This window comes from Equus przewalskii, chromosome 2 (assembly GCF_037783145.1).
Source record: "Equus przewalskii isolate Varuska chromosome 2, EquPr2, whole genome shotgun sequence".
Taxonomy (NCBI): domain Eukaryota; kingdom Metazoa; phylum Chordata; class Mammalia; order Perissodactyla; family Equidae; genus Equus; species Equus przewalskii.
In genome coordinates, this window is record NC_091832.1 from 49524736 (window position 1) to 49547542 (window position 22807).

The window sequence follows — 22807 nt, forward strand, 5'->3', positions numbered from 1 at the left end:
AGCTAGATGATCTGTGTGTTCTATGGAGAAAACTGAAGCCCACAAGTGTGATTTGCCCAGAATCATGCTGTTAGCTATTGGCAGAGCCTAGAATCAGTACCTCCTGTCTCTCATTTGAGTGCCCTTTCCAGTGTACCAGAAAGTTGTCTAATTTGGGGATAACAAACCATTGAGTAAGGGAAGTCACCTTCTACATTCAAGAAGAGATTCTTTCTTAGGCCCAGGGTTTGTCCGCAGTCCCAGAACTCAAACGCAGGCAGCTGAATTGGCGGACTTGTGAGTCATGTTAGCAGAAGCATCAAGAGCTCCATCGACTGAGTTCTACTATATCAAATCTAGGTCCTCCGGTAGGAACTGAAGTGTTCAGCTCCCTAGAGATGCAGTTTGCTCAGCAAGTGCCTGAGAGTCATCAGATAACGCAGAACACATTGTTTGCTCTCCAAAGGAAATGTGATGCAGACTCCCAACTTCCCTATGCAAGAATAAACTCCTGACCCACCCTCTGCAAAGGCGAATTCCTGCTACAGATTCAACTGAGTGCATAGGCTTTAGAAACAAGAGTGCCCGCTGCATATCAGGGTATGCTCCTGGCCTATGATGCCGGGAGGGCATGAGACGCTCGGGTCTAAAATGTAAACTGAGAATTGATTCATTCATTCCACAAACATTTCTTGAGTACATATCACATTCTGTTCCAGCTACTGCAAAAACTACAAAACATAGACGTCATTTAATTCATCAGAAATATTGACCGAGTGCTGTCTCACTGCAAGCTGCAGATATGGTTTGCTTGTCTGGTGCGATGTTGCTCCTGCCTCTGTGGTCCCTCAGTGCGTTGTCTACACCTCTGCAGGGCCCTGTTTTATTTTCAATATTTGTCTCTGTATATTCGTTTCCCTTTCCTAGAATGCATCTCCTCCAGGACAAGGAACAGAAACTTCTTCATGATAGCTCAGTAAAAGACAGGCACATTTGTTAGCAATTGCGAGAGACCATCCACTCTTTGTAATTTGGTTCAGTTTAACAAGTATCTGTTCTTATCTACGATGTGTTTAACATTGTGCTGGGTGCTGTGGGTATTGCTACAGACTGAATGTTTTCACCTCCCTCAAATGCTTGTGTTGAGATCTAATCCCCAATAAGATGGCATTAGAAGGTGATGCTTTGAGAGGTGATGAGGTCACGAAGCTGGAGTCCTTATGATGGGATTGGTGTCCTTAGAAGAAGCCAGAGAGCTAGGCCTCCACATGAGGTTACAACCAGAAGTCAGTCATCTGCAACCCAGAGGAGAGCTCTCACCAGACCCCAACCATGCTGGCACCGTGATCTGGGGCTTCCAGCTCCAGAACTGTGAGAAATCAATTTCTGTTGCTGATAAGCCACCTACTTTATGGTGTCTTGTTTTCACAGCCTGAGCTGACTAAGACAGGTGTATATAACTACCTAAAGTTGTATGCCCTTCTCTTCAGAGGTTTGCAGTTTTCTGTGGGGTCCAGAGAGGGAAGAAAAGATAAATATAAATGCAATTCAATGCTAAATTAAAGTAATTAAACGAGAAAATGCAATAATCCAACAAGGTATTTGGTGAAAGGAGAGAGCAGTGTAGCTGAAAAGACATCACTCAAGCGAGTAATCCAAGCATCAGAGAGAGGAGGGAATTTAGGTGACAAGGCAAAGCCTGAGGGGAGGCATACAAACAGGAATGGAGAGGAACTGAGTCTAACTCGAGTGGAGGGTAAGCGGTAATCACTGACAGAGATTTGCTTGTGTTCACCACGTTTGCCATTTTCTGAGCTGCAATAAAAATCATGGAACTGTTTTCTAAATCCACCTGCATTTCTCGTTGTAGAAAATTATTGTTTTCAATAACCGATCTAGAAGGATTCTATTCCAGACCCTAACAGTCAAAAGAGATATTTGGGGGAATACCTTTACCTTCTATAATTGAGAAAATCAGGGAAATGCCTTTGTCTTCTTTAAGGCAGTGATTCTCAAACTTTCTCATGCATCACAGTCACCTGGGGAGCTTGTTAAAAGACAATGTGAGGCCACTCCTCAGAGTTTCTGACTCAGCAGGTGTTGCCCGGCCTGAGAATATGCCTTTCCAACAAGGTCCTGAGGATGCTGATGTTGCTGTTTGGAGAGCACACGTTGAGAACCACGGGTCAAGAGCAGAGCTGAAGTGGGCTCTCCTATGCCTGCTTATAAAACAGGTGATGCCAGCCACAGGCACGAGGAGACCCCGTATTAATAACCTAGATACAAAAGTAAGGCATATATGTGGTTAAATAAACTTAGTGTGTTGTTTGAGATTGTGGGATATAAAAAACAAACATTACAAAGTGACTTCTAGGAATATAAGCCTTTTAACTCAATAGTGAGCTGACTCATATCAACTTAAGTTAAAAAAAAAATCAGCGTCATTGCCACTGGTTTTGTGTTTGGACTTTGGCACAGCATGGGTGTGTTAGTGAGAGTTCCCCAGAGAAACAGACCAACATGCGTATGTATATGGAAAGAGACTTGTTTTAAGGAATTGGCTCATGCAACTGTGGAGTCTTGGCAAGTCCAAAATCTGGTGGGGTGGCCAGCAGGCTGGAGACTCAGGAAGGAGCGGCAGTTGCAGTCTTAAGGCAGTCTGCTGATACTGCAGGTGAAATCCTGAGGCCTAAGACCGTCTGCTGACAGAAAGCCCCCTGGCTTAAGGAAGGCCAGCCTATTTTTCTATTCACACCTTCAGTGGATTGGATGAGACCCTCTCACATTACAGAGCAATCTGCTCTAGTCAAAGTCCACTGAGTTAAACAGAATAATGTTTGACCAAACATCTGAGCACTGTGGCCCAGCCAAGTGGACACATAAAATTAACCATCACAATGAGTTTATTTCACTTCTTTTTTATTTGTCTATTTTCTTTTTGTTTTCAGGATTGGTTTAATTCAAGTCAACAAATGTTTCACTTGCTCAATCGTTTTAGTAGGCTGTAGTTCAGGAAAGGGAATTATTAAGATTTAATTGCGAAAAAAAGTTTATGTTTCATTCTGTAAATATTTAGTTATATTTAATAATTGAATAATAAAGTAAAAATAAGATATGAGTACTAAATATTTATAAAGATTTCTCGAGCGCTAATTTTGTGAAGCCAGCCCTGGTGGTCTAGTAGTTACAGTTCAGCGCTCTCATCACCACAACTCCAGTTTGTTTCCAGGTCAGGGCACCACGCCACTCATCTGTCAGTTGTTGCACTGTGGTGGCTGCATGTTACTGTGATGCTGAAAGCTATATCACGGTGTTTCAAACACCAGCAGGGTCACTCATGGTGGATGGGTTTCTGCGGAGCTTCCAGACTAAGACAGACTAGGAAGAAGGAACTGGCCACCCACTTCCAAAAAAATTAGCCATGAAAATCCTATGAACAGCAGCAAAGCATTGTCTGATGTAGCGCCAAAAGATGGGAGGATGGTGCAAAAAGACTGCTCAGAGCTCTGCCCTGACGGACACAGGATCCAACTAGGAGTCAGAATCGACTCGTTGGCACAAACTACAACTTTGTCAAAGGCTCTTGGTGTGGTTGAATTTTAGACAGAAACTCTTGCCAAGATTTTGGTTTAGGGATGCATCTGTGGTTAGGGGTTGGGGAGTGGAGAGAAGGTCCTGGCTTTGCCTCAGCTTTGTTCACTCTGGGAAACTCATTATGTCTAGGCTATGGCTGACAGTGGGGAAACACCAAAGTTGAGGTCTTAGCCAGCTCCACAAGGGTTTTGTGGAAGAGATGTGAGGGAGCCTTAAGGCAGCGGAATGGAGACACTGGCAAGATATCAATCTTAGGGACTGATCCTTCACTCTGGCTTGGGATTTGGGGAAATAAAGGTCTTTGGACTAAAACTAAGAGAGGTTTGTTTTTGTTTTTTATCTTTTTTCCATTTAACTCTAAGGCCAGGGGAAACTTTAGTGCCCAGATGAAAAAAAAATATGATTGGAATGGATGAAAGAAGAGTGTAGTAGTTGAATGGTACCCCCCCCCCCCAATAAAAATGTTATGTCCATGTCAATCCCTGGAACCTGTGAATGTGACCTTATTGGAGAAAACGTCTTTGCAGATGCAGTCCCTGAGTCTGTGTTAATTTGCTATGGCAGCCTCAGGAAATGAATACAGGGAGTTCTGCTTCTGCTAAAAATACCGATTGATTGTGGCTTTCCAGAGTCCTAGGAAGTGCAGCACTGAAGCACAACAGAGGAGCTGCGGATGTGGCCAGTGGGAGGCAGCGGCCCTGGCCAGAGCAGCTTGATAGTGGGAGCCAAAGGCCCAGATGAGGGCCCTCCATGCTGCTTCCTGGGCGGCAGGGCACTCAGCAGTTCAAATTGCCTCAGCACTGGAAGATAATTTAAGTAATACTTTGAAGTAATACTAAAAAATTAGCTCAGACCATTTCAACTCCTATATTCTATTCAGGCCAGTGATGGAGGGTGAAATCTTTACCCTTTCCACCGGGGTTCTGTCAATCCACGTGGAGGTGAATTTGCATATGTCTGACTGCATATACTCACATCTGTTTGGTCTTGATGTCCTACTGACAAATGTATATGAGCAATAGGCAGTATAGGCAGACCCAAGGAAGCCTTCATGATCACGTTCTCTTTACCTAGTCTTGCCCACCCTGGGCACCTGAGGTTTGATTTGAATAGTCCAAAGGAATCTACATCTGATACTTGAAAGTGCTTAATGGAGACCACATTCTGGAATGAGAACTAAATACATTTGCTATATATATATATATATGTTGACTGAGATATACATATACAGTAAATTCTCATTATTCATGGATTGCCTATTTGTGAATTCACCTACCTGCTAAAATTTATTTATAACCCCAAATCAACAGTTGTGGCACTTTCGCAGTCCTTGTGGACACGCCCAACATGCATACTCCCAGCAGAGGTGGAACAAGGCAACACTCTGCCTTCTTGTCTCAGTTCTCACACTGTAACCAAGTGTCCTTTTCGTGGCCTGTTTAATGCCATGCGTTTTGCATTTTTGAGCTTTTTGATGTTGATCCTTAACTGCTTAAAATGGCCCCCAGGCATGGTGCTGAAGTGCTGTCTAGTGATGCTAAGTGCAGGAAAGCTGGGATGTGCTTCCAGAGAAAACACGCGTGTCAGATAAGTTTCATTCAGGCGTGAGTTATAGCGCTGTGGGCTGCAAGTTCCACGTTAATGAATCAACAACATGTATAATAAATAAGGAGTCTTTAAACAGAGACACATATAAAACAAAGTTGTGTATTGATCAGTTTTGAAAATGCTGTGACCACGTGACCAGAGGCTCACAGGAACCCACCCTGTGTTTCTCCTAGGAGTGATGGCTCAGTGTCCGCGAGTTCACTGTTTGTGGTGACTTTATAGAACATAACTACTGTTAGCCAGGAGGAGCAACAGTATACGATTATAAAAACTATTTAGTGTAATTCTGACATAAATTCCCAAGTGTTCCCAAGAATGACCCTTCACCAAAGTCTGCTTGGATTCACCCTGCCGCCCTTTCCCCATGCCCTGTCTCAGTCCCTCTGGTGCCCACCCTGGCCTATTCCATTAGGTCCCCTCTCATCCTTTTCTGAGTTGAATTTCACAGTCTACGCTCAGGGCCTTTATCGTAGTGTGCACAGTGTCCTTGGTCTTTTCATAGACGCAAACTCTAAGTAAAACTTTTATAGAGGCTTAACTGTCTTTAATTTCTTTGCAAAAATGCCAACTTTCTGCTTTACTCGTTGACTTAGGAAAGCTTCTCTTTGTGCCTCCATGTTCCTCTTTCTGAACTGAGTACCTTTATGTTGTGTCTGGGTTTTGGCCAGTTCAGCGTTTCCTCTCTTAAGGAAGATTTTTGCATGTTGGCTTTGGAGCTAAAACCACATATTTTATTGCAAAGCACCATGACACAGCCTGAGTGGTATTAAACTTCCCCTCCCCATCCTTCCTCCTCCCAACCATCAGTAGATAGAGATAGAGAGAGAGATGTAAAATATATATGTACTCATATAAGATATATTATATGTACATTAATATTTAATAGTTATACTCATTAATACAGAGTATTGTTAATTGTTAATACTCTGAGATAGTATTTAATACTCTCTCATATCTTAGTAACACATGAACTACTTGTAGCTCTTAACAATCTTTTAGCAATAGGATAGAAGCCTCAACCCGGAGGGCCTTATTCTGAGTAACTTAGATTTTATGCACTTTTGCCCCAGGAGGATGAAAGTAGCTGTTGCCCACCCATCTCAGAAATTCTATCCTGTGGCAATATCATGAGGGTCAGCTTGGCCTGCTTTGTGAATGGTTTCTCTCAGAGTATTTTCAAGTCTTTATTTGAGGCTCATCTCAAAGTGAGAAGCCAACATTTGGGCAGTTAAAATAAAGATATTTCACCCATGCTTAATTCACTGGGAAAATTAGGAAAAAGTAGTTCGTAAGGAGAAATCAGAAAAAGAAAGCCATGCCTGGAGAGCAGGAAAACATGGGCTGCCCCATCGTGGAGGTTTCCTCTAATGGCTTGTACTGGTGCTGTCGTACATTCATGTTGCATGTAATCAGATTCTTATACTTTTATTTCATATGTTAAGAGACGAACAAAGGATGCCTCTGTTTCCTCCAAATGAAGCTTACTGGCTCTATATTAAGAGAACAACAGGATCAAAGAGGATCCAGGATTGGAGGGCAAGGAGAAGCAAAAAGAGGTTTAATTGAGAAAGGGCAGGATATCAGTATCTCATGGTGACTGAGGACACAGACGCAATCTGTTGCTGGAGGCCTCAGTTCTGTGACTTCAAGTATTCTCACACTCGCTCATAAACCCAGAAGTCAGGGCGTGGGGCGTGGGAAAGAATGTGGTTGTGGTCACCCCTCTGTAAACGGCAGCAGCGACTAGGGACACAAAGACCTTTGAGAAAACAGCCCACCACCATGAGAGAAGATTACAAGAAAGGAAATTTGCTTAGCCCATGACAAAGTTTACTAGCTTAGTAGATCTGTTTGTCTAATGAATGTCCATTTCTGAAGACTCCATTCATCAAATTGGCTCAGGCTTAGTCATCCATGAAAAAAGCTGTTCAAAGACTCAGGAAAGACAGGGCACAGAAAAAACTTACAGACCAGGGCTTGGGGAGGTTTGAAATAAACACAAGAATCAAAGATAAACACCAACTGTCTAAGGGGAGGAGCTGATTTTCTCAAGGCTGGGTAGATGGATGTCGAAGGGAACTGCCATGTTTCTTGTTGGGCAAGGGAATGAGTGACAAGAAGGAGCAGGAATAGCTGATATGCCTACTGTGAAAATAATTCTAGATGAAGTCTCAAGGCCGAGCTGAGTTTGCGCCAGTTATATGCCTAAGCATCAGCACAAACCATGTTTTATCTAGGGGATGCTAAGAGTCAAAACTGGGAAGATGAGAGTCTGCCACTGAGTTCAGAGGGAAAGGGCTAGAAATAAGAGACAAAGTCAAGATGAGGGGAGATGGTACATAATGGCAGGGCCAGCACTTGGCTCGGCTCCAGGGGGCACCATTCACAAGTAGTCTACATGAATGGTGCGCCATAGGGCTGGGCTGTGGGTAACCTGCCCTCCTTTGCAGTTGTACATAGTGCAAGGGACCAGGGGAAAAAAGAGTGAGACTGTATCAAAGCTAAGAATGAGCTGGAGTTTTTATTTGCTCCCCATTTAAAAGCATGGATATCCTGGGATAGAATCAAGACATGGTGGAAGGAAGACAGGTCTAGAAATGAGGAGACATAGGGTCAAATCCCTCTCTGAGAAGTTGGTGATTTATTCACTATTTTCTGAGTCTGGTTTGTTATCTCTAAAATGGGCTCACTAATACCTGCTGTGCTTCTCTAACTCACGAGGTAGCCTCCAATTTGACCAAGTACGTAAACAAGCATGGGATGCTTTGCCAACAATAGGTTTACAAATGATGCTGTTGTCACGGTGTAAGCAGGATGCTGAGTCCTTTCAACGACCTGCAAAGCCCACAGTACCTGCCTCCTTCTCCCATCTCTCTGACTCACCTTCTCCCAGCTCACCTCCTTGATTCAAATGTCAGCTACTTAGTGAAGTTTTCCCTGACGTCACACTATTTGAAACTGCCCACCTCCTAGCACTCTCTCATCAGTTCTTATCTTAGCTTTCTCCAAAACACATCACTCTCTAATACACAATTGAATTTACTTGCTATTATGTGTATATTCTGTCTTCTCCCACCAGAACATGTGGAAGGCAGGGATTTTTATCTGTTTTGTATCCTAAGCCAAGAGTAAAGTTTAGAAAATTGGTAGGCACTCAAAAAATACCAGATATATGAAAGGGGAAGAGCCATTCAAAGTCACAGCTTCTCCGCCTTACCAGGATACTTTTTGCACTTCAATTGAAATGGCTCCACCCAAAAAGAATGTCCACAGAAGCCCTTTGCTATCTATCCACTTGACTTTTGCTCTGGTTCCTTTTGACGCTACAAGACATTTCCTTAAAGTTTTAATTTATCCCCATTTGTTGTTGCCCAGGAAAGAGCATTAGGAAATGTAAGGTCCACTATTCACCACATTGCTGACTAATGAAATGAGACATATGTTAGAGAAGACTGTGGGTTAAATAAGCTGGGTAGAGTCTTATGAAGGAGAGAAAGCAGGTGACACCAACCAGAGAACAGGCATTCAAGAAATACGCTCTGGGCACTGCAAAGGAAAAAATGAAGTCCATTGATTTCTTTCTCATGTTTTGGGTTTTTCTTATCAAACACATTGTCTGAACTCAGTAACTTAGAGAAATCTGTTACTGCTGTAGAACTGCAAAGCATATACAGAGTTCTACCAAGAATAAATCTATTTCCCGGGGCCGGCCCCATGGCCAAGTGGTTAAATTCACACGCTCCACTTCGGTGGCCCAGGATTTTGCCGGTTCAAATCCAGGGCGCAGACATGGCACCGCTCATCAAGCCATGCTGAGATGGCATCCCACATACCACAACTAGAAAGACCCACAACTAAAAATACACAACTATGTACCGGGGGGCTTTGGGGAGAAAAAGGAAAAATAAAATCTTTAAAAAAAAACAAGAAAGATATCTATTTCCCTTTGTGTGTTATTGTCTTATTTTGAGTTATTTTCTCTTGGCCTAGAACGTGGTGCTAAATTATTCCTAAATGGTTTGCTTCTTTTATACGTAAGGCCACAATTACTTCACTGTGATCTGGTCAAAGTCAGTCTCTGATCTTCTGGGAATAGGAGAGTGGCTGGAAAAGAGGCCCCCTCTTTGCCATCTGAAAATACATACTTGTAGCTTATTTTCTCAAATTGGTGGATACAACAATGTTAGGACTTGAATGTTCCCACCATATGAGAGTACCTATAGGATTCAGAATACACTTTGGCAAAGCAATACATTGTCATATTAAAGATTAAGGTTTAGAATCTACTATAGACTGAGTTAAATGTTAAATGGTAATGTCCAAGGTGATGGTATTTGGAAGTGGGGCCTTTGGGAGGTGATTAGGTTATAAGAGTGGAGCCCTCATGAATGGGATTAGTGCCCTTATAAAAGAAACCCCAGAGAGCTCCCTTACCCCCTTTCTGCCATGTGAGGACATTAAGAAGACGGATGTCTACAGACCAAGAAGCTGGACCTCAGGAGACACCAAATCTGCTGGCCCCTTGATCTCAGACTTTCCAGCCTCCAAACTGTGAGAAATAAATTTCTGTTGTTTCTAAGCCACCCACTTTTGTTATAGCAGCCTGAACAGAGAAAGAAAGAACCCAATGGTCTCAGATCCAAATTTCAATCATTCTACCTACTGCCTCTATGCCTTTGAGCAAATTCCTTAACCCACCTGAGCCTCAATTTTCTCATCTCTAAAGTAGAATAATAATAATCAAATGAGATACTGAACGTAAAAAGGTCAACAAATGGTGCTTGCAAATGGTTATTATTCTTCTAAAAACTCAGGAGCATAGTTTCGTTAACCAGGGCAATTTGCTCTTAATTGATAATAAAAAAGAACAAAGGAAGGAAGAGAGTATAGTTAAGGTGATATAGTCACTGGGGGAAACTTTGGTCAAAGTGACAAAATGACATGACTCCTCCGAGCCCTGTATAAAGCATCCTACAGCAGACCATCAGAGCTCCTGGGCTGCAGATGAACAGACGGAAGCCGGTGAGCAGCTGGACCATACACCCCGAGGACAAGGAGAAAGGCCCACTCTTCCTTCTTCTCTCTCTCTCTCTCTCTTCCTGATACATCTTTTTAAGTCTGTTCCAGTTATCCTCTCCACATGGTACCTATCGTGTGTCTACACTGGATCCTCTCTGGACTTCGCAGAAAACCTGGGCCGTAGCCCAAGTTTGGTTCACTCACTTGTTGAGCTGGGCAAATCACTTTACCTCAGAGTTTAATGGTTAAGAACGTGGCCTCAGAGCCAGTCTGTCTGGATCCTAACAGCCCGCTCTACACTTACTAACTGTGTGAACTTACATGAGTTGTTTAAATCCTCTGTGCCTCAGTTTATCCATACTTGAAAAAAAAGAGATATACGGTAGTATCTACTTCATAAGATTGATATGAGAATTAAATGAGTTATTCATGTGAACCGCTTAAAACAGTGCCTAGCACACAGGGCTGTGAAAGTTCCCTATTATTATCTGTAAAATAAGGAAATTGTCCTATCTCCAAATTGCTACCAGATCAAGCGTTTTGTGAATCTTCTCCGATTCTCCCTGCTGTGACTGAGTTTCCCACTATCTGCTCTGTTCTCCTTTCCCCATCCATTCCACCTGGTTCATCTTTCAAGTTTCACTACTTTCCCCCTTGGCAGAAATTACAGAGCTGTTCAAATGTACCATAGTTGGCTTGATTATTTAGACAACACAGCTGCTCTTTGCTAAGAATTTGGTTCTTGGAATCAAGTGTTTATCATGTCACAGTATTATTATGTCCATGTTATCATATTATTATGTCCATCATCATCCTGCACATGGAGGAGACTCCAGGAGCCTTCATTTGAAACAAGGTCAGCACAAGCATCTGTATTATCACTCCGAAGGGTCAGTAGGGACTGTGCATTCCACAAGATGATGGGTACATGTGGAGTATAGCCACCCAGGCCAACAACCCAGGCCAAGTGCCCCAAGGCAGCAAGGCGTGGTAGAAAGAAGTCTGGAGAAAGGACACTCGTGTTTATGTTCCAGCTCTTGTTAATGAATGTGAAATCTGGGGATTTGTAAACCTCAGAGGCACTATTTTCTCAGTTACTACTAAAGAGACAACAAAAACAATTTCATAGGTTGTCTTAAGAATTAAGGGAGCAATCGTGTAACGTAGCGAGATGGGGGAGCAGAGGAAAATGCTTTGTAAGGTATACAGGCTCTACAAATGGTAGCCACGTAGTTATTCTCATTAGAACTTCAGCACATGGATGGTCTTAAATTCCCCAGTCTTCCTGAAAAGACAGGACCTTCATTTTATGTTTCTTCTGTCTTTGAGATAGTTGTTTTAATTATTGGTATTTTTTTGGCTAAGCAATATATTCAAGTTCAAAAGGCAAAATCATAAGAAGGTATAACAGTGAAAGATCTTCCCTCCCCACCCACTCTTGTTACCGGTTTTTGTTTGGTGAGCTCCCAGAGCTTTTGAATACATGTGCAGGTAAAAACATTTAGACATTTCAGTACACGTTCTCCTCTGCCCTTCCCCTTTTTAACCACAAATGGTGACACTACACCCACTGTTCTGAACTTTGCTTTTCTCCCTGAGTAAATCTTAGAGAAACTTCCGCATTGGTACATAAAAAGCTTTCTCATTTCCTTCTTCTCGTCTTCTTTTTAACCACTGAATGAGTTATATTCTACGAATGTACCAGAATTTAAGTTGCCAATTGATGGAAATTTAAGTTGCTTTTAATCTTTACTATTAAAAATTATTTTATATGTATGTGAATATATTTGTAAGACAAATTCCTATAAGTATAATTTCTGGGTATAGAGGCATAAGTATTTATAATTTTAATATTTATTGACAAACTGGCCTCCATAAAGATTGTACTAAGCCATTTTCCAACAGAAATGTCTGGGAGTAGCCGTTTCCCCAGCATGTCTTTACCAGCAAAGAGTGTTATCAAATCTTGATGGTTTTGCCAATTTGAGAGGTGAAAATACTGTTTCAGTATAGTTTTAAGTTGTATATATGTGTTTAACAAGTTTGTTCCTAAATGGACTATGTATAGGAATAATTTATTATTTCCTCTTTCTAAATTATCTCTTGTTTTGCTCTTACTTCATTGTTTTCTTTTTTCTTATTGATTTCTAGAGTTTTTTTATGTATTGGAGAGATTGACCTTATTTCCGTGATATGACTTGAAAAATATTTTTTCTCACTTCGTCACTTGTCTTTTGAATTTATTTCTGGCACATGTGTGTGTGTTTTGTCATATACAATTCTCTAATCTTTTATGTTGTCAAATTTACCAACCTTTTATGTCTTATTGATTTTGAGTCATGGTGAGAAAGTTTTTTCCACTCTAAAGATATAAAAATAATTCTCCCATGTTTTAGCCTTTTAGAGCATCACTCTATAGTCCTTTAGTGAATTTGTTTCTTACATTTTAATATTGAATTTATGCAGAATTTATGTGAAGGTGTGAGTGAAGTTTTAACTCTTTGCCCCCAAATGACCACTCAATTGTTATTTATCAAGTAGTACTTCTGCCCACTGATTTTGAGATGCTATCTCTATCATACATGACATTCCCATGTGCACTGAGTCTGCACCAAGTGTTTGGAGACCAGAACTTCCAACAAGTGAATCCACCAGGAAGTGTAATATCATTGGCAGGGGAACAAGAAGCCCACGATATCGTGTCAGGATCATGAGCATCAATATGATCCTGCTCCCACGTTCCTGACTTTTACTTTATGTCTATTTTACTACTCGGGAGGAACTGTGCTACAGGAGGTGGCAGTCTCTGGGCAGGCACTGGTTCTCCTTTTTTAGAGAATAAATTTATTATGGGATCACATAAAAATAACTTTAAAATATCCCCATGACTGGACTGAAACTCTTTGTGCCTGTTTACGGAAGTCAGGAAGAGAGGCCTGACCCACATATGGAGCCAGACTCAGTCTCAGTTCCAAAGATCCTAGGATCCCTGGGAGAGGGAGCAAGAATCTTTGCAATGCCATTCTTCTTCACTTTTCCCTCTAGTCACCCCTCCAAAGTTCAAATCATGATAATCATAATAACTAAACACACTGAGAGATGTTTATGGGCCTGGACCCTGCTAAGCACTTCATTTACATTATCTCACCTGAACCTTACGACAGCTCTGTGAAGGAGCTACTCATATCAGGGTTCTTTAAATGCAGACAACACAGGGCCGGCCCAGTGGCACAGTGATTAAGTTCAGGGGCCCAGATCCCAAGCCATGCTGTGGTGGCATCCCACATACAAAAGAGGAAGATGGGCACAGATATTAAGCTCAGTGCCAATCTTCCGCACCAAAAGATAAAAAATAAAATAAATAAGATAAAATAAATGTGGACAACAGAGAGTAGCTCTATCCAAGTGAAGCACAAGGAGAACTTAAAAGAAAAGTACAGGAGAGTTTACAGAACCCAAAGAATCATTGAAGAAACAGGCTCGGAAAGGACAAGAAAGAGCAGGAAGCGGGTAGCAGGAACTAATTAATACACTGTCTTGCTGGAATTTTCCCTGTGAGGTGAATTAACTCCAGGCTTTTTGCATCATTTTTCACATTACTCTGCCCCAGATTCCAAGTCCAAGGAGCGAGGAGCTTGATGTGGTGGATCACATATGGCCACAGACACTTTGTAGTTCCTCACATCAAAAGCTGGAGTCTATTTCCTCTCCCTGTGCAACTGGGCTGTGACCTGCTCTAATGGGTAGAATGTGGCAGAGGTGACATTGGTGAGTGAGTGCCACTGCCTCATAGCTTCTGCCTCTGCCCTTTGGGAACCTCATGCCAGCATGCCATGAAGAGAGGCCTGGGAGAGCCTTCTGCAGCGTAACAGATCCCATGGAAGGAGAGCAGGCTCAGAAGAGGGAGGCTCAGCCATGTCAACTGATCCCCAGACACGAGTCAAGCTGCCCAGTATAAGCCAAATTCTTTTCCAATCCACCAGCTAAATTCAGCTACATGAGTGAAGTCAGGTGAGACCAGCAAGAAAACTGGCTATCCAACCCAGATTTGTGGGAAATAACAAAATTATTTTTTTATCACTAAATTAAGGAATGGTCTCTTATACACCAGTGGATAACTGATACTGTTAGACTGGCCTAATAGGAGTCTTATCTTCCTCCAACTCCCTGACCTTGTCTGGGAGAGAGTAGAGAACATTAACTGATGGATGATTCCCTGAAGAAAGGGGAGAGCATATTCAGTGACCAAAAAGACAACAAATATGTACTAGACTATGGTCTAGCATCCATAGTACATACAATCATGGTATATGTAACTCTAGTACTGTAATTACTATAACTACTGTGGTTTATGCTACCATAACCATTTTACAGATGAGAAAATTAAGACTCAGAAAGCAAAGTTGTCTTAGGTTCTAAAGCAATTAAATACCAGATGAGATTCTTTTACATATATTTTTCATTTTGAAATAGTTTAGGCCTCCCAGGAAGTTTCAAAAATAGTACAGAGAGTCCTTGTGTACCATTTCCTGCACTTCCCCCAGTGACAACATCTTATACACCCACAGCCCATTGTCAAATCAGATGGAATTTGAGCCAGATTTGTCTGGCTCCAAAGTCCTCATTAGTAATCAAATGCTAAGTCCTAGAGTTGTGCTCATTGCACACACTAGTAAGGAAGGGTATCCATTTATCCCAAGCCTATTTCTTTCCTACTCTTTCATTACCTGATTGCTTCTAGCAAGAAGGATGCTACCACAGTGGGGCATCAGCTCTGGACTCATGACTGAAGCCCTCTCAGAGGGGCCCTGCCATCCTCTCTCCAACTGGGGGATAGGTCCTGCACAGCCCAAAGTGAGGTCTTCTGTGGGACCTTCCTGAGCAGAACTGATAGACTCTTCTGTTCTTGAAACAGCTGGTGCACACTTTGTGTCATAATTATTTGAAATTCAATTTGATTGTGAGGCTTTCAAGACTCGCAGGCGATTTGTGCATTCTTATAGATCCAGGACTTAGCAGGCTCTCAGTGAATGCTTGCTGACAATAAAAAAGGAGAGGATCTTCACGTGACTTATTGTGGCAAAGGATTTCTTAATATCTTGGATGTTGGGATCCTTGGTTATCTTAATTTTACATTTCCTTGTTCCTCATCAATAGTATTGGTTGAAATACAGATCCACTCCCTTCTATTTCTCTCAAGCATTATACAGCAAGCCGCGCGCCAGAAAGCCACTCTTGGCTTAGCTAGGATTGGAGCCGACAACTCAAATGACTAGAAGTTCCATTGTTTTTTCCCAGTGTTATACATGAAACATTCTACCTTTTTCAAAATTTTGTGGGAGGAAAAAGGACCCCCAAAAAACAAAAACTGCACAGGATAAAAATGGAATCTTTATTTTAGTTCTTCTAATGTAAAGCTTCTCAAACTTGATGTACTTCTACTTCACCTTGGGAAATGCAAGCTCTAACTCTGTGAGTCTGGGGTTAGGAGTCTGATATTCTACATTTCAGCAACATCCTGGAGGAGGCCACAGCTACTGGTTCATAGATCACACTTTAAGCAGCTTGAACCTAGAGGGACCAACTGGTAAGGGTGTTAGTAAAACATATGAGCAAAAAAGATCAGAAAATTTGGAATACACTAATCTCAGGGTTAGTGGATTTGCTTTTGGCTTGTCTGTGGCTGGTTTTCCAATTTGGTTGACGAATAAAGAGTTTGCATCAGTTGTGGGTTGAGAAATGGGAGAGGCCTATCTCCTTTGCCATTTTCCCATGGGTCATTCTGAGAAGTGGCATTGGGGGATCAACCCTAACACACTGATAACTTTCCTAAAGCCACACATGTATGAGAAGAACAATGGATGACTGATTGGAAGTTGTTTTTTTGATATAAATATCCTATGATAAAGCCCACACTTTTGGCAATTGAACCCAATTTCTTAACTGAATTGGGAAACCCTTGACCCATTGACATTATTCTATATGATTGTAACCTGAAGATACATCAGATATCATAACCAGTTCTGCTTATGTGAGTTGATAAGAGATAAGACTACATACTTTTCTAAGCTTTTAATGAGCATTTTATATTTACTCATACTGTAAAGGAGAAATAGAAGTCTCTACCCATAAGGAGCTTGCAAAATGATGAGACATCAACTCTGGTATAGAGGGACACAAGGTGACCAGTGTAAAATGCTAATAATTCAGTGCTGACTTGTGTGGTGCAATCCACACTAAAATTCCAATGGCCTAGAATTAATTTAGTCTGGAGACCTTTAGAGTTTCATGATAAGATAATTAGAGATAATTTGGGGTATCACTAAAATGATGAAAAAATAATCTGTGAGTCACTTTCAAAGAGCACAGCCTTATCTTAAGGGCAGGAATAGTCTGGCCGGGGTAATAATGGTCCCTACCAGCACTCTGCTGTGGTAGATCCACATTCTTCATGGTGTATACAGCCTATGTCATTAGCTCTTGGTGGTGGTGGTGGTGGTGGTGGTGGTGGAGATGGGGTGGTCATCCTCCTTCCTGTCCACCCTTTACCTAACTTAATTCTCCTTGACCAGAAACAAAGTTCCTCATCTCATTAGCCTATGTATATAAAGCCTAATATATATATATATATATATATATATATATATAGCCTAATATATATAAAGGTAGGCAGAATCATTATTAAAAGCCTCATATATCCTGAGTTTTCATGTACATGGAAGCTATATAGGTGGCCCAGGGTTTGCCGGTTCAGATCCCAGGTGCAGACCTATGCACAGCTTGTCAAGCCGTGCTGTGGCAGGTGTCCCACATATAAAGTAGGGCAAGATGGGCACGGATGTTAGCTCAAGGCCAGGCTTCCTCAGCAAAAAAGAGGAAGATTGGTGGCAGATGTTAGCTCAGAGCTAATCTTCCCCCCCCCCCAAAAAAAGGTGCCTCCAGAGCATCATCCCAGAATCTAGGTAAGTAGCTCCATTGGATTGGAACACAGAGAGGACTCAGCTTTTGAGTTCTGAATTTAGGATGGGAGTTAATGGCAATGCCGAGCAAATGCAATAGACAGCATCTGTGGCCATGGCATCAGTGCACACCAGCAGGCAGGGGTGCCTTCCTAGGGTGCCGCAACCATCTAGGGGAACCAGTTAGTAAGTCAAGAACAGTCTAGTGCGCACTAGGCCAGACCACCGTGCTGACTGCACCAATTGTTTTAAATCTAGATTTTATTATTATTTAGGTATGACAAGGCCAACAGATCAGGAGATGACTGCCATTGAAAAGATAATTTATTATAGCCACAGATCCCAAGAGAATGGGTATGCCATACCGTGGAGGGCCACATGGGTAAGCACTGGGATCAGTCAGAAGGCAGAGGGAGTAAGGAAAATGTGGGCAAGAGCTTTTATTGTGTCAAGTTTCTGTATATCTCTTATAAGGACATTTGTCATTGGATTTAGGGCCCACCCAGATAATTGAGGATGACTCCTCCTCTCAATATCCTAAATTAATTACATCTGCAAAGACTATTTTTCTAAATAAGGTCACACTCACAGGTCCCAGGGAGTTGACGTGATATATCGTTTTTGGGAGGGGCCACCATTCGACCCACTACAACTACCTTACAAATACAGGATGAATCTGACCAATTTTCACCATCTCCACTCCTACCACCTTGTCCAAATACTGTCATCTCTGCCCTGGGCCAGTGCAAAGCCTTCTGGCTGACCTCTCTGCTTGCACTCTTGTCCCTGAAGGGGTTCAGAGCAAGCCCCCAGAATATGCCACTTTGACACGACACTTATTTTGAGCTAAAGGAAATCAAGACACAGGAGACTCAGGAAGAACTCCTTACTTCCTCTTTAAACACCTAAAAGAAATAGAAATTTTCCCATTTGTGGAAGAATCCTGCAATTATAAAGGAAATTTACACTGGAAAGGGGGCCTGTACCAGGAAGACAGCTATTATCAGAGAGAACATTTTTATCTGAGAAACTTATCTGCATAACAGGGCAAACTTTGTTTACCAAGCATTTCCTCTTCTCACTTTCCTGTGAATTGCTTTCCTTCCCTTTGTAGTCCCAGGTCCCTGACCCTTTCCTAAGCTCAGGATAATATATTAGCCTCAATTGTCTGGCTGCCTTTTGAGTCTCATCCCTTTTTGGGGCTCCTGCACATGTGTAATTAAATTTATTTTTTTTCCTGTTACTCTCTCTTATGTCTCTTTAGTTGTTAGACCTGCTACAGAACCCAGAAGGGTAGAAAAATTTTTTGTCCCATATCTCCCCTAACCATGTATCCTCCAAAACACAGCCAATATCATCCTTTTAATACCTAAGTCAAATCCTGTCATTACTTGACTCAGAAACTCCATAGGCTTCCCTCTCATGTAGAATAAAATGCAAAGCCCTTGTTCTGGCTTATGTAATTTGGCCTCTGGATTCCTCTCCAACTTTTATCCTCCACAACTTTCTCCTGTGACCCAGCCTATCCAGCTTGTTTGCTATTCTCCCAGCATGCCAAGAATGTTCTGTTGATGTGAAATAAACAGCCCATGATTTAATCAATAGAATGGGTTTATTTGGGAATGGCAAAGAATTGCGATCCAGGACACGCAGTTTGAGGCGAACCACTGGCAAGGATGAATTTGAGAGGGGCTGTTGGAGAGGAAAAGTCCACTGGAGGAGACTAGGGGTTTAAAGCATAGTGGCTTTTCATTGGCTGAGCTGTTGCTGGACAAGGAGAAATTTCTTCCTTCCTTCTGCTGGGGTAATTAGTCCCACTTCCTATGGGAGACGGAAGGGATGGTCTCTTCCTCTTGGGGTCTATAGTGTGTGTTGAGTGGCACATGCGTGAGAGTTCTCTCTTCTAGCCTCTCAACTCCATTTTAAATGAGGTTTCTGTTTATTAATTTTCACAGTTCCAAGGCCTTCCCGTTTTCCCTCCCCTCCAGTTGGACCTGTCTTCTCCAGTATGTATCCCTGGTTTGTCCCCTCACCTCATCCAGGTCTCTACTCATTCAGATGTCATCTCTTCATAGAAGCCTTCTCTGAATGCCTTATCTAAAATAACACACTCTAATTCTCTATCCTGTAACTCTTTCTAAGCACTTATTGTTACTGAGCCAGGTTCATTTTCCCTGTTGCACAAGTAGCCAATCCCTAAGATGAGAAGTTTGCAGCAGAGAAAGCGTTTATTCACAAGACAGCCGAGTGAGGAGATGAGAGAACAAATCTCAAATCCACCTCCCCCAAACTTTGGACTAGGGATATTGATGGGGTAGAGGGCAGAGTGGTCTGAGGTGTGGAGACAGATGATGGAGGCAGGGAGGAGTGAGGTGATTGATGATCCGCACAGGTGGAGTCAAACCTCCCGGCTCTTCATAGGACACGTGTTCTCAAAATGGTGGTGTTAACCATCTGAGGGTGGAATTTTTGTCTCCCTGATGCCAGGAGTTCACCTGTCATACACCTGTGCAGGCCCGGTTGGTGGGTTGGTAGTCTTGACAGGCCTGAACTGGACAGGGGTTGATTCTTAGTTGCTAAAAAACAACTCAGGCATCTGTTACCATGGTGACCCAAGCATCAGAGAGATGTTATCCATGAGGAACTTAATGGGAGTCAGACAATGGATGGCCTATCTACGTGACTCTTAAAAATTAGCCGTATAGGGGCTGGTGGGTGGCACAGTGGGTAAGTTTGCATGTTCTGCTTCAGCGACCCAGAGTTCTCCGGTTTGGATCCCAGGTGCGGATCTACTCATCGCTTGGCAAGCCATGCTGTGGCAGGCGTCCCACATATAAAGTAGAGGAAGATGTACATGGATCTTAGTTCAGGGCCAGTCTTCCTCAGCAAAAGGAGGAGGATTGGTGGCAGATGTTAGCTCAGGGCTAATCTTCCTCAAAAAAAAAAAAAAAGCAGTACAGCTAACCATGGGTGGGCAAACAACTAAAAGCTATAATTAATAACTGCCTAAAAAAACTTTAGTTACTAGTTACCTAATCATTAATGGCTAACTGTCCACTGGTTTCATTATGACATATGCTGTTGGCCCATTGTTCATTGTCTGTGTTTCATGAGAGCGAGAGGATCTCTGCTCCATAATAGTGCTTAGGAGAGTGCCCGGTGCACAGACGGAAGATGCTCAGGGAGCACTTCTTACTGGGTACAGTAAATGGCTGAGTAAACAAGTGGGTGAATTTGTTGAGGACTTTCCTAATTAGGTTTACCTCATCATTTGCCAAATTATCACCAGTGGCTGCCTCATTTCTGAACTAAAGCCCATAAGAAAACACTCTCTGTGTGTTCAAGGGAGCAATGAGCACATTTTTAAAAATGATTTTTATTGAAGTATAATTTTATTTTTTTCATTTATTTTTTAAACAGCAGAACTGGGCTTATGTTGATGGAACTGTGGAATGGGAATTACATAGTTTATCACTTAGGAAAGTGTTGAGCTGATACTCTCATTATTCCCACATAGACAAGGAAGAAACAATCATGAAGATAGTTCCTTTAACATCCTGCTTCCCAGGGATGTGGGAAATGGCCATTTCTGACTATTGGTTTGAATTCTCTATAATGTCTAATTCTGTTAAAATTAGCTATTAACAACTTGCTGAGCATTTACTGAGTTTACAGATACTAGGTTGAGGAAGAAAAAAGGTGCCTATCCTATGTAAAGTTATGTAAACAATATGCAAATTAAAAAAAGAAATGAAAACATAAGAGAGTTAAGAGATACAGCAAGCACAATCAAGAGAGGCTATTGGAGACGAGCTGCTCAGAGTTGGGTTAAAAGTACTCAGCATCACATAATGAAGGGCTCAGTGGCCCATCTCAGACCCAGACTCCTCCTTACCTCTCTCCATCAGGTCCACATTTCTTCCACTGCTGGGGTCTGGATGAGAATAGGCACAATTCTTAGAACAACAAGGTACAAGGTGCCACATGACTGCTCTCATCACTCTCTACTTGAAATCCCTTGCCAGCTTCCTCACTGGCTGGCCTGGCCCCTGATGTGCTTTTCTGAGCCATGCCTGAGTTTGACATCTGCCTGGACAGGGCCTGGGCTCTCCAATGGCATGTGCTGTGACTGGCCCCTGCAATCGCATTCACGTCATCAGCTGTTCTCTGTCCCCAACTCCCCCACATGGAGGGGCTCTGCCTCCATCTGGCTCTGGCCTTGTCCCTGGTCCCTCCACTTGTGTCATGTTATTGGCCCTGAGCAGAGCCAAACTCTCTCTCTTGGTCCTGCGCCCAGCCAGTCTCATGTGTTCCCGGGAGATGGCCAAGGACTGGAAGTCCCTCCTCTATGTGCACCTCAGACAGACCTGCAGGCAGGCAAGTGCCCCAGGGCATCCCTCTGCCCTGGAAGCTTCTACTCACAGGATGCATTGGTGTGTGGGGATGGATTTCTGCTTTCTCACTTCCCTGTCACTTCTCAAACCTCACCCCTGGAAGGTCACTTGCTAAGATCTCTAATGACCTCCAGTGGCCCAAATCTTACCTGAATAATTTTGTCCTGATTTTTTTTTTTTTTTGCCTGCTGTGTTCATTTCCAAGGGCTGCCATAACAAAGTACCACAAACTGAGTGGCTTCAAACAACAGACACTTATTCTTTCACACTTCGGGAGTCCCGAAGTCTGAAGTCGAGATGTCAGCAGGGTTGGTTCCTTCTGGGGACTCAGAGGGAGAATCTCTTCCCTGTCTCTCTGCTAGCTTCTGGTGGTTTCTGGAAATCTTTGTCATGTGTAGGCTTGTGGCAGTGCCTCTCTAATCTTGCCTGCGTCTTCATGTGGCCTTTTCCTCTCCGAGTCTCTCTGTGTCCTCTCCTCTTCTCATAGGGACATCAGTCATTGGGTTTAGGGTCCACCCTAACCCAATATGATCTCACCTCAATCCTTAACTAATTATATCTGCAAAGACTCTATTTCCAAATAAGGTCACATTCTGAGGCTCTGAGTGGATGTGAATTTTGGAGGGACACTATTTAACCCGTCACACCTTTCTAGTAGCATTTAGCAAGCTTTCCCCACACCTTTCCCTCATCTATCTGGAAAATCCTCTTAGTGCTTTCTCTATCTATAAGAAACGTAAAAAAATACATGGTTTCTTCTGAAAAATTGCTGAGTCTATATTTCCCATGGCTATGCCTTTAGATGATGACTGCCCTTTCATGCACAGTACCTACCTGGTCCTAACAGCATTTGAGTTTCTGATTCTATCACATGGAGAAGACTTTCTATAGTCAGTATAAAATTTGCTGAAATAGTAGTGACAGCACAATAAAATTCTATCATGTCGGACAAATCTATTTATTAATTTCACTCATCTATCAGATAATACCTAAAAATGAACGCCCACTATAGGTCAGACACTATTCTTGGCACTGAGAATACAATTTTGAGCAAATATAGACACATCTGCCCTTATGGAGTTTACTGCCTAGTGAGCAAGAAAGATTTGAAACACACAAGTAAATGAAAAAATATAATTATATAAATGAGAGGTCATGCTGCTGAGAAGGTAGAATGGGAGAGATTTTAATTAATCTGAAAACTAGGGAAAGCCAACATGAAGGATGAGGGATTTAACTGGATTAGAGGAAGAG

At 42.4% G+C, this 22807-nt stretch overlaps 1 long non-coding RNA gene across 1 annotated transcript in view; it reads right to left on the reverse strand.

Moving 5' to 3' along the window:
• The window catches only part of LOC139078772 (uncharacterized), a 59139-nt gene extending 37892 nt beyond the window's left edge, over nucleotides 1-21247 (reverse strand). Inside the window, exon 1 of the long non-coding RNA XR_011531824.1 lies at nucleotides 21055-21247. This is a non-coding gene — a long non-coding RNA (uncharacterized lncRNA). The remainder of the gene's footprint in view (nucleotides 1-21054) is intronic.
• Nucleotides 21248-22807: the final 1560 nt, after the last annotated feature.